Source organism: Oryzias latipes, chromosome 22 (assembly GCF_002234675.1).
Source record: "Oryzias latipes chromosome 22, ASM223467v1".
NCBI classification, from domain to species: domain Eukaryota; kingdom Metazoa; phylum Chordata; class Actinopteri; order Beloniformes; family Adrianichthyidae; genus Oryzias; species Oryzias latipes.
In genome coordinates, this window is record NC_019880.2 from 27,447,256 (window position 1) to 27,457,951 (window position 10,696).

At 43.9% G+C, this 10,696-nt stretch overlaps 1 long non-coding RNA gene across 2 annotated transcripts; it reads right to left on the reverse strand.

Moving 5' to 3' along the window:
• Positions 1-531: 531 nt before the first annotated feature.
• On the reverse strand, positions 532-3,774 carry LOC105357011. 2 transcript variants are annotated; one of them, XR_002872685.1, is made up of 6 exons: positions 3,110-3,774; positions 2,869-2,988; positions 1,579-1,646; positions 1,421-1,500; positions 995-1,093; positions 532-867 (listed from the first exon to the last, which is right to left on the reverse strand). It is a non-coding gene; the product is annotated as an uncharacterized LOC105357011 (long non-coding RNA). The 2 variants fall into 2 exon arrangements; XR_911041.3 differs by lacking the exons at positions 532-867; positions 995-1,093 and having other exon boundaries at positions 1,223-1,500; positions 3,110-3,753.
• Between the last annotated feature and the right edge of the window lie 6,922 nt (positions 3,775-10,696).

Consider the following 10,696-nt stretch of genomic DNA (forward strand, 5'->3'; position numbering starts at 1 on the left):
CCTTGCGAAATGACTGTGTGCGTGTGTGTTAGTGAGGGTGTGTGTGTACATGTGTGTGTGTTTATGTTGGAATGCACTGCGCAAAAGCCCCCAGAATCAGGAGATATATTTGTCTGGATATCCTCAGAAATACCCCATATCTGGTGATATCTACGGTGGATACTCTCCGGACATGACTGTTTCTAAGTTCATGTCCTGAGCATATCAACTCAGAGTATGGGACACTTTTATTCTGATAGAATCTGGAGATGAGATTCTCTCCAGATATGAGATGCATCACTAGTGATATCCAAGGTCAGGATATTTCCAGATTCTATTCATGTCATATCTGTTGATATCTGATGTCCGTATACTAGTCATATCTGAAGTTAGGATTTGGAACATATGGCCAGCAGACATATCTGAAGAACAAACACTAGTGATGTAAGTCAGGATATTTCAAGATACCATCATCTCAAAAATATATAAAAAATAAAAGGTAACAGAAAACCGGTATTACTCAAAAATATTTTATTACAAAATAAATAAATAGGTCAAAAACCACAAATAAACATGCATCCTTTTTTTCTCTTCTGTCAGATAGCAGCTCTTGACTGGTGGTGGGTTTCCTTCAGTAAAGCCAGCTGAGTGTCTCGTGCGTAATTTTGGCTCAATTCCACTCCTCCAGTTTTCATGCCAGGCTTTATGGCATTTCTGCATCACCCTGGTTAGCCTAGTGGAGCGCCACTTTGGCGAGGATTGATAATAAGATGGTTTGTCTTCGTCACTTTCCTCGTCGCTGACATAGTTTGCATTGGCTCTTTTTATTTATGACAGATCCTCTTGATTGAGAATCTTCTCAGCAATTTTGACCCTCTTTTTGAAGAGCTGTGGACCAACAGGAAAGGAAAATGTTATTTTAAGTAGAGGAAACAACATACACACACATACACAGTTCAACTGGACCATGCATGACCTGAGTAAATGAAACAAGGTCACAAATAGGACAACTCACCTGATCGTGCTGACTGGTCCTCCTTTTGACCTCCTCCTTGCTTCTATCTCCATTCTCTCTCTTTGCACTTGAGACTGTCAATAGCTCTATTGCAAGCTCCTAGTCGATGGAAATATGAAATGTAAAGAAGATGAGGCAAACATATTGCAAACATGTTTCCAAAGTGGAATATTCAAAATGTGCCATGCAGACTGTCACAGTGGCTTATCATAATTATCCATTGTCAATGCTATATCGCTATTGTAACTTAGTGTTTGGTCTTAAGACATGGAAACACTAAATGAGCTGTCTATCACACTAATACAATTGCAATCCTATTCAAAAAATCTCTGAAAAGAAAGTAACACTGATTATTGACATTGAGTCTCTCACATTATCTCTAACTTATGGCGAGTTGTGTAAATCCAACTTCATGTTGGTGCTTACTTCTAACTTGGTGGAAACTCCAATTTGGTTCCACATCTTTCACTGCTGCCGTCATCTCCTCATTGTGCGGTGTTCTGAAGCTAAAAAAAAGACAATATTTTATAACTGACTGGAGTTCTTGTCAAGTTTCCTAAAACGATAGTGAGAAGGAAACATACTTGTCATCTGCCCGGACCTTCCACTGGAGCTGCTCTCCGAGGTTCTTGTGTTTGTGATGGACAAGAATCTGAAAGAAAGAAGAAGTCTGTTAGGTTACAGTAACATTGCTGTTCTGGCCAATGTTCTAGAATACAGGCACCTGCCCAACACAAAAACCCCCAGCGGCCAAGTGGCAAATTCAAGAACGCATGTAGCTTATAACCCCAAAGGAAGATCCGCCAACGTTTTCCGACCACGGTCAGAAAGAGAAAAGTCACCGCAGGAAAGGTTCAACATAGGCTAAACATTAAAACCTTTTTTAAAGTGCAAAAAAAAAGTGAACACGTGTTTGTCTGTTTGGCTGCTTTAGTGAATCGTGCTGCTGCTTTTATTCGTCCGTCTTCATGTTACATGACCGGAACACCAACATGATAACCGTGTCAGCTATCAGTGAGGATCTTAACGGGGTGACGATGTTTCCTGCCGCGCTGAATTCACGCTCCCATGAAGCATGAAGAGCTCGTAGCGCATATAGACGTATATTTTTCTGCCACTTTTGACAGAAGTGCAGAGACATCGGGGCGCCTGCATTCCACCCTCGCCCCGCAGGCTCCTCGCCTCTCCTTTCCCTCCTCCGGCGCCCCTAGCGAGAGGGGAGCCGACGTTGGACCCTGTGCGGTTCGGGCGCAGCTGCCGGTGGACCCCCGTGTCTCCGTGCTGCCCACACTACACAGGCCCCACGGCGGTGGGGGGCGACGTCTGCCGCTCCAGCGGGGGAATCGGGAGGGAGTGACGCTGCGGCCGCCCAACACGTAGAACCTAAAAGAAACCTAACTGACATAGTGCCCAGGGTCTCCAACATTTGTCCATAACCGCACGAGAATACACAATAATTAGCAAAGATGAATATGTTTATAGTTCAAATCACACACCATATGAGTCCTCTGTAACTTCAAATGAATAAATAAAGTGTGGGTCCGCGGTGATGACGTCCCGCGGGCGATGAGGTTTTACGGTCTGACACCGAATCCCAGGAGAAGCTACTAGGCTGCGCGGATGATCCATGATCCATACGGATCACAGGCCCCGGTTCTGCACAGACGTGTGCCGCGGATTCCACCCCCCAATCCCCCATCCCCTCCACGCACTTAATTTAATCTGTACGGTCACGTCCTGCTGTTTACCGCGTTAATGTCGCTGCTCGACGTTTGTCCGTTAGGTGATGACATGATGTTTCTGCGTTACTTGAAGTTTTATACAAAAGCGAAGTTTTTCAGCACAAAATATTTTTACACACGGAAGATACATACGGAAACTTCGAGGTGGGGGGGGGGGTCGTATCCGGTGTTCTTGTAGCTTCTTCTTGGTTTTTTCCACGTCGTCCAGCCTCTGTGATTCTGTTTCAATCGCTTCAGATGAAGACTCTTTTCCTGAAAAAAGGGAAGGATGTGGTTTATTTTTGCTATTTAAAATAGCCCCGGAATTGGTTAAATATAACCCCGTAGCCTCCAAGCCCCGAATATAACATGCCCATTAGATCAAAAGTTTTACCTGAACTTATCGGCTCGGCCGGGTCACTGCCGCCAACTCCCGGATCCTCTGAGGTCTTTTCGTTGTGAGGACGCGGTCAGCCTCGCTTACTAGAGGGTGTCCATGTCTCCTACGGTCAACTTTTGTTCTTTTTTTCCGTCTTCATCTTCGGACCTAACGCTCCGTGCCGCCATTGTTTTCAAACAGATTGCGTCATGGCGGCGCGGAGCGCTGCAACTCGACAGCTGATTGGTCGCGTTGCAGAACGTGACCAATCAAATTTCACTTTACTGGAGCTCGGGTAAGACGTCATGGCCGTTCGTTCTCCTCGTGTTGTTTTGCGGCTTCGAAACTACTGAAGACGTTTTGTTCCCGGCAGCATTTGGAGAAAGGGCTGGAGTGTTACCCAAAAATCTATGATAAATAAAATAAAAAATGAAAGAAGTTTCTTTTAAAATCATTCACAAAATTTACCCCACTAATCAATTCATGCTAAGATACATTAAAAAATTGATCCTAACTGTCCCTTTTGCAAAGAACATCCAAAAGCAATTAACCATCTTTTTTGGAATTGTACTAAAATTAGAATTTTTTTGGAAGAAGTGTTTACAATTTATCAGAAATCATATTCACCCCAACTTCACTCTGAAATTTGAATATATAATTTTTGGGTTTTATAATAAAACTTGGACTCAAATAAAAACTGATAATTAATTTTATTATTATATTTGGCAAATTGTATATTCATAAATGCTAATTTTATTCATCTTCTATCCCCCCCCCCCCGTGTTAATCAAACAAATTGAAACGTATCTCAGTTAAATCTCTAAAAGCCTTAAGAAAGCTGTATGGTTGTATGAAAGTTGTGGAAACCTGAATGTTTTTGTGTAAAATGCATGTAATATGTTTGCTCTCCTGGCTGTACCTACATTTTGAACAATAAAGTTAAAAAAAATAAACTTTCTTCACCCACTCCCTGAAAACACTAAACAGAGCAGCAGTTATCATTGATTTCTTACCAAAAACGATCCTAAAGTTTTTAAAAAGTTTCTTATGGTTTTTTTTATTGGTATAATATGAGATACTGTTTTACAAAACATCACAAAAGACTTTCCTGCCACTTGATACATGCTCAGGAAGAAATTGGCTGTTGAAAATGCAAAATTTGTTGTATGCCCGAAGTGGCATTGTATTTATTACCTTTGATGAAGCAATGAGGATATTACTGTATATCTTAATCAAACTTGGGTTGACTTGTCAATACTTTTCACACCTGTTTTTAAACATTTGTGGGAAAATATAAGTGCACAGCAAACTCAGCTTAACAGATCAGATGTGTAATTCAAATTTGTCATAAACAATATATGTCTGGAAAAAATATATGTGCTATTGAATTATCTTGTACACATAAATTGCTAGGCGAGGCACTTATCAAACAAGTGATACATATAATATCCAGAGACAATACATGTCCTAATGCAGTATCGCCTTTGCACATATCATAAAATACGGTGTAGGTGCCATAACCTTTCGGCCTGGAACTTCCGTTCGGGGTCCTTTCGACTGAGTATAACGTTACACTACGGTAACCCCACTTGGACAAACTACGTAGCGTTGACATCTGCTTGGGCTCTACGTATTTTCATTTCACGTTCCCTTTTGTAACATAAAGGAGTTTTCCCTCATAAATTGTGTCTGACAATATTCTTTGTCATTTTTATAAAGACATGTTGTCACAATCCGCTCGTTACTCCAGTTTAAGTTCAGCCGTGGCTGAAATTTTTGTCAGCACGGCTAAATGTTGCCCTTCCGGGTCCGTTCTGTCAATAATAAAGCAATGGGTGCACGGATTAAAAAAACTATAAGAGAACATGAATTCAATAATAATAATAACAATAATAAAGGCACCTTTCGAATACTATCTCGCAGCTCTGTTCGTTTACAACAGATGTCATAATATTTTCTTCTATGGTAGTATCGTAAATTGGTGAATGTGGAAAAGAGTAAGGTGATGAGGTGTACGAGGTTAAAGGGTGAACGTAGATTGAATGTGGCATTAAATGGGGAGTTGTTGGAAGAGGTAGAGTGTTTTCAGTATTTGGGGTCGTGTGTCTGTGTGGATGGTGGAATAGGGGGAGAGGTAGAGTTTAGAATGAACGAAGTACGAAAGATATGGGGGGGGGGAGGAAGAGATTGATTGAATGTAGATCACTGGAAAAGCATGCGAAACGGAGATTCTATGAGGGTGTGGTGGTGCCTGCAGCGTTATATGGGGCTGAAACAGAGTCTGAAAGTGGCGGAAAAGAGGAAGCTGAATGTAGTTGAGATGAGATGTTTGAGGAGTATGTGTGGTGTGACGCGTATGGATCGTATGAGAAATGAAGTTATCCAAGAGAGAACTGGTGTGATGCGAGAGTTGGCTTATAGAGCAGAGCAAAAGGCACTGGGATGGTTTGGACATGTTGAAAGAATGGAAAGGGAGCGTTTGGTGAAAAGGGTATATGAATCTGATGTGAGTGGAGTGAGAATGAGAGGAAGACCGCGAATGGGATGGACAGAGGGTGTAAGGAGAGGGTTGAATGCAAGAGGGATGACTGTGGTGCAGGGAAGAGAGGCTGCTCAGGACAGGGATGGGTGGAGAGAGTTTGTGTATGAATGAATGGATGGGTGTGGTAGAGGTCTGGTCTTGGGATGAAGCGGCAAGGGGAAACCAGCCTTGGCTGAGGCCCTGCTGTGGAGGTGCCCACACTGGAGTGTGCAGCTGACCCTGGTGCAGTGTGGTGTGGCTTAGACCAGGCCTTAGACCAGTCTCACACACACACACACCAACGCACACACACACACGCACACACTGAAGGAGGAAGGTTTGGGGAAGAGAAGGAGGGAGTTAAAATTGTGTGCCCTGTCTAGGCTACCCCACCTTGGTGGGACACAGCCTTGGTAAATAGATAGATAGTATCGTAAATTGTCCAGACCAATCACTGTCTGACACGTCATCAGACCACCACACAGCCAATCACATAATGTGACGTCAGCACAAGTCGAAGGACCCCGAACGGAAGTCCCAGGCCGAACGGTTATGGTACCTACAGAGGCAATGGTAACTACGGAGGATATGCACCAGAAATGCCTCAACACTTAGATAAGTATACACTACAGATACTACAGGATATTTACCTTCTTCCGCATCTTTACTCCAGATATTTCCAGATTTTGCCTCAGGTCATATTCGGAACTTGGATATGACCAAAATAAGACACAACCAGTATCTTCTGCCCGGATATCTTCAGATATGCTGCCTGTCTGGATATGCACCAGAAATGCCTCAACACTTAGATAAGTATACACTACAGATACTACAGGATATTTACCTTCTTCAATATCTTTACTCGAGATATTCCCAGATTTCACTTCAGGTCATATTCGGAACTTGGATATGACCAAAATAAGACACAACCAGTATCTTTTGCCCGGATATCTTCAGATATGCTGCATGTCTGGATATGCATTAGAAATGGTCCAGATTCTTTAGATATTTAATAAAGTATACACAACAGATATTAAGGATTCTGGCTCTTTTCGCGCAGTGATGTTTATTTTGAGGGGGTAAGGGTGTGTGTACAAAGGGGGTGCAGTTAAAATTGGTAGGTAGGGCACTGAGGGGACATCTCCTGATTACTCACAGTGATGTCCCATCACCCTCCCCACCAAGGGGCCCTAAATGTCTAAGGTGCAGTTAAAAGTGGCGGGTAGGGTGCTAGGAGGACATCTGCTGCATGCTGGCAGTGATGTCAAAGCACCCCCCCTACCAAGGGCTCTACATGTCTATGGTCCAAATAAAACGAAGAGAGGGGGGGCCCATTCCGTACGGCAACCATGGGAGGGGGACCATTACCAAGTAGCCCCCCCCCACAAGGCGCAATGCAGGCTAAACCCCCCACCCCCTCACCCTAATATGAGGTTATATGAGGAAGGGGGTAAGTTGGGGACAGCTGGTAGACTGTCCTCCGGTGGTCAAACAGCCAGTCCCCCCCCCCAGCAACGCGCCCAGGCCCCCCATCCCCGGGGCCCCATCCCCGGAGGCGCCAACGCCCAGGCCCAGCACCACGACGGGACTGAGGCTGCCAACCGGCCAGGGCAACTGCCGATTGCCTCAGCGGAGACCCCGACCCGTCGAACCCCCAAGGTCCCGTACCAATAGTGGGATCCCCCCCCCCCAGAAAGCCCCCCCCCCCCCCCCCCCCACAGGACGGGGCCGACAAGCCCCCCCCCACACCCTGCAGCCCCAGTGGATGACACCCAGAGCGACCGGGGGCCCCAAGAGGGTTGCCCCGCCCTGTCCCAGAGCCAGGGAAGGGTTGATCCCAGCCCCAGGTGTGAACGGGCAGCCCGCCCAGTCCCGCTGGACCCCCCCCCCAAGCAGGCCCCCCCGCCAATCCCCCCCAGCGCAGGCAAAGAGACCACCTCCCCAAGCCAAGCCGAACCACCACCCAACCTCCCCCACCACACCCCCCCATACCCACTCCCAGAACACCACGCAGCGCCCCAGCCCGCCCCACATTATTTTTTCACCTGTAAGCGTATCCCGTTAGGGGTCAACACAGGGAGGCAGCTTTCACTGATTCGCACTGGTAATTTGGCAGTGTTTTTACCCCGGATGCCCTTCTTGACACAACCCTCTATTTGTGTCCTGCCAATTGTAGCTTCTAGGTCACTGCTTCATGCTTTTTTCCAGCAGAATTTTTTGTCTTCTCTTGTTTTACATTGATTTAAATAAATAAACAATCAGAAATGCAGGTTTGAGATTGATTTTCTTTCTATATGTCCTCCATCACCAAAATGCTAAATAACATGTTATAAACCAATAAAATGCAATTAGCACACCATATTTAGGATATTCTCCATTTGATTAAAGCGACAAAGATAGAAATAAAATTGTCATGGTACCTTCGGGAGTCCTCTCCTCCCCCCTCCCTTCTCTGCTTCCTCCTAGATTGGACCCAGCCGTCGGCATTCATCTCATCACCTGCACCTGTATATAAGATGGCTCCAGACCAGTATTCATCGCCAGTTCGTTTGCCCTCATTGGTGCTCTCGTCAAGTGAATTTATGCTCTCGTTCATTTCAAGCTCTCGTTTTATCCAAGCTCTCGATCTGCCTACAGAGTTCTCTCATTCATCCATGCCGACTTGGGTCCAGTCACAAGATCATCATCCTCAAGCTCATCGTCAAGCTCCACGAAACTACCACGCTCTGACTTCATCCAGCCATCTGGACCACTCCTCCTACACCAAGCTCCGCTTACCTCTAAGAAGCCGCTCCAATTTGGCTCTGAAGAAATCTACCTCTGCTCTTGTCTTCTCCAGCTCCGGTGACATCTTTGCAGCCCGACTCCTAACCATCAGAGACTTTCAAAATTAAATCCTTTCTCGCCACTTCCAGTGTGTGTCGTTCTGGGTTTCAGCGTTTGGGTCTGCTCACGTTCTAGCCGAGCATGACAAAAATGTTCAAAGTAAAATAACTATTCTCTCAATTGTCTACATCTCTGAAAGTATAATTAGTAATAACAAACAACAAAAAAACACAATTTCAAGTTTTTGTAATTTGTCATTAGGAGAAAGCATGGAAAAGCTCTGGAAAAAGACTTGTTTTTACAATTCATTCAAACAACCCATGAATCTTCTTGAATAACAAGCTTGAGAGAATTAAAGCATGCTTGGTTGTGTTGTTAAAAATGACAGATGCAGGGGCACAATATATCACTGGATGCAAACAGCTCATCGAAATTTTACAGACTGTAAAGTTGCCTTCTACGGAGAAGAGATTCCATTTTTCAAACAGTTTGTCAGAGGCTGGTGCAGAATGAAAGATGCAGAGACCAAAAGCTTCAGTTTGTGTGCTTACAGACAGAGAGTTGCACTGATACTGAGTGCTGCAACATCATACAGACTTAAACCCATTTTATATTCCTTTCACCTATCTCTCTTCCACATGAATGAATATATTTGAGTCTCTGAGGAAAGCAAGAGTAAAGGCCTAAATGTGTCTGGGGGAATCTGAAAACTGTAAATTTCTGAATAATGATGTGCAGGAGTTCAAGTTACCACAGTATTTTTGATTTTATAGAATTATCAGTGGATCTCGTAAAGTCCTCTTTGAGCTGATAGCTGTCAGCCGTCTATGTAAGTATATGATTATTTGCATATAGAGTGGATAACTTAGATACCATCACAAGTGGTCACCTCAGTTGTATGTGAAGATGAATTTAGATGCCAGGTGTAGACAAGTCTTCAAAGTGGTCTTCGTCTGATTGGTTAACGCAAAAAATCCTACAGGCACAGACTCCCTTAAAAAGAAAGCAAAATAAAAAGTCAGTTCTCTTCCTAAAAAATGTTGGATTAGCTTGCATGTTGCATCAAAATCATTCCCAAATCACAGGAAATGGCACACAAACTAATTCAAGCTAATTCTATTTTCCTTACTTAATCAGTCTTTAACACTGTCAGCCCTTTAGCCTCAAAACATTTTCAAGGCACAGTCAGCTATAGTTAATTCTTGCCTAATACTTTTGTTTCCCAGTCAGTAAAACCCCCTTTAATTATAATTACTCTCAATTAAGCAATGTTGTTGATCATTCTAAAAAACAATCTGCTCCTGTTGTATTGAATGTTACTATGGCAAAGACATTCAGCTATTTGGACAGTGGTTTTGGAATTCATTTGACTTGAACAGACCTTAGTTAGGATCTATGTTTAAACCTTCCACCTGCTAATTTATTAAATAAGTGTATGGCTTTGAATCAGAGTCAAAATGCGATATATTAACCCCATAGCACAAAATGTATCATTACATGACTTTTATAGCCTTCCACATCATTAATGCAACTATTTTTTTAAGCACCTTCTCTTGCTTATCCAGAGCAGGATCATGGGAGTAGCAGTCTCAGTAGAGATGCCCAGACCTCCCTTGCACTGCAACTTCCTCCAGTTATGCCATGGAAACGACAAGGTGCTCCCAAGTTGCCAAGAAACATAGGTTGTATTTAGGCTAGACACATTTGGTTACAGTAAAGGTTAAAGTGAATTAGAGCTCGTTTCTCATGAGACTCCAGAACAAATGTTCAGTCTGAATACAAACAAGCAGACCCTGGTCCAGGACCAGGACCAGCTCTCTGACCAATCTGTTGAGGTGTTCTTGATTCTTTTCCAATCGGACTGAGCTCCGTTTCACCATGAGTTTTCCCAGTCTGGATAGGCCCCATGCTCAGAGTGGAACATCTGAACTAAAACGGCCACTGGTTGAACTGGAAAGGCTCCTAACCAGAGCACAGGGAGTAATGTGTGTTGCCCAAAGGCACTTCAACACATGTGCAGGCAGAATGGGAACAAAACTAGTGACCTTCTGATCAAAGGTCAACCACTCTATATTCGTGCCATGGCATCCCCAAAATATTGGTAAAGTCATGCTAAGTGTGGAGCTACCAACTGAGGCTAAGAGACAAAAAAGTGTATGCATATAGTAAAACTGACACCTGAGTCTGTAAGGAGTTTATGTGATGTCATGAGAATATGCAGATGTAAATTTACTTTCAGGACAACCTCGATTAGT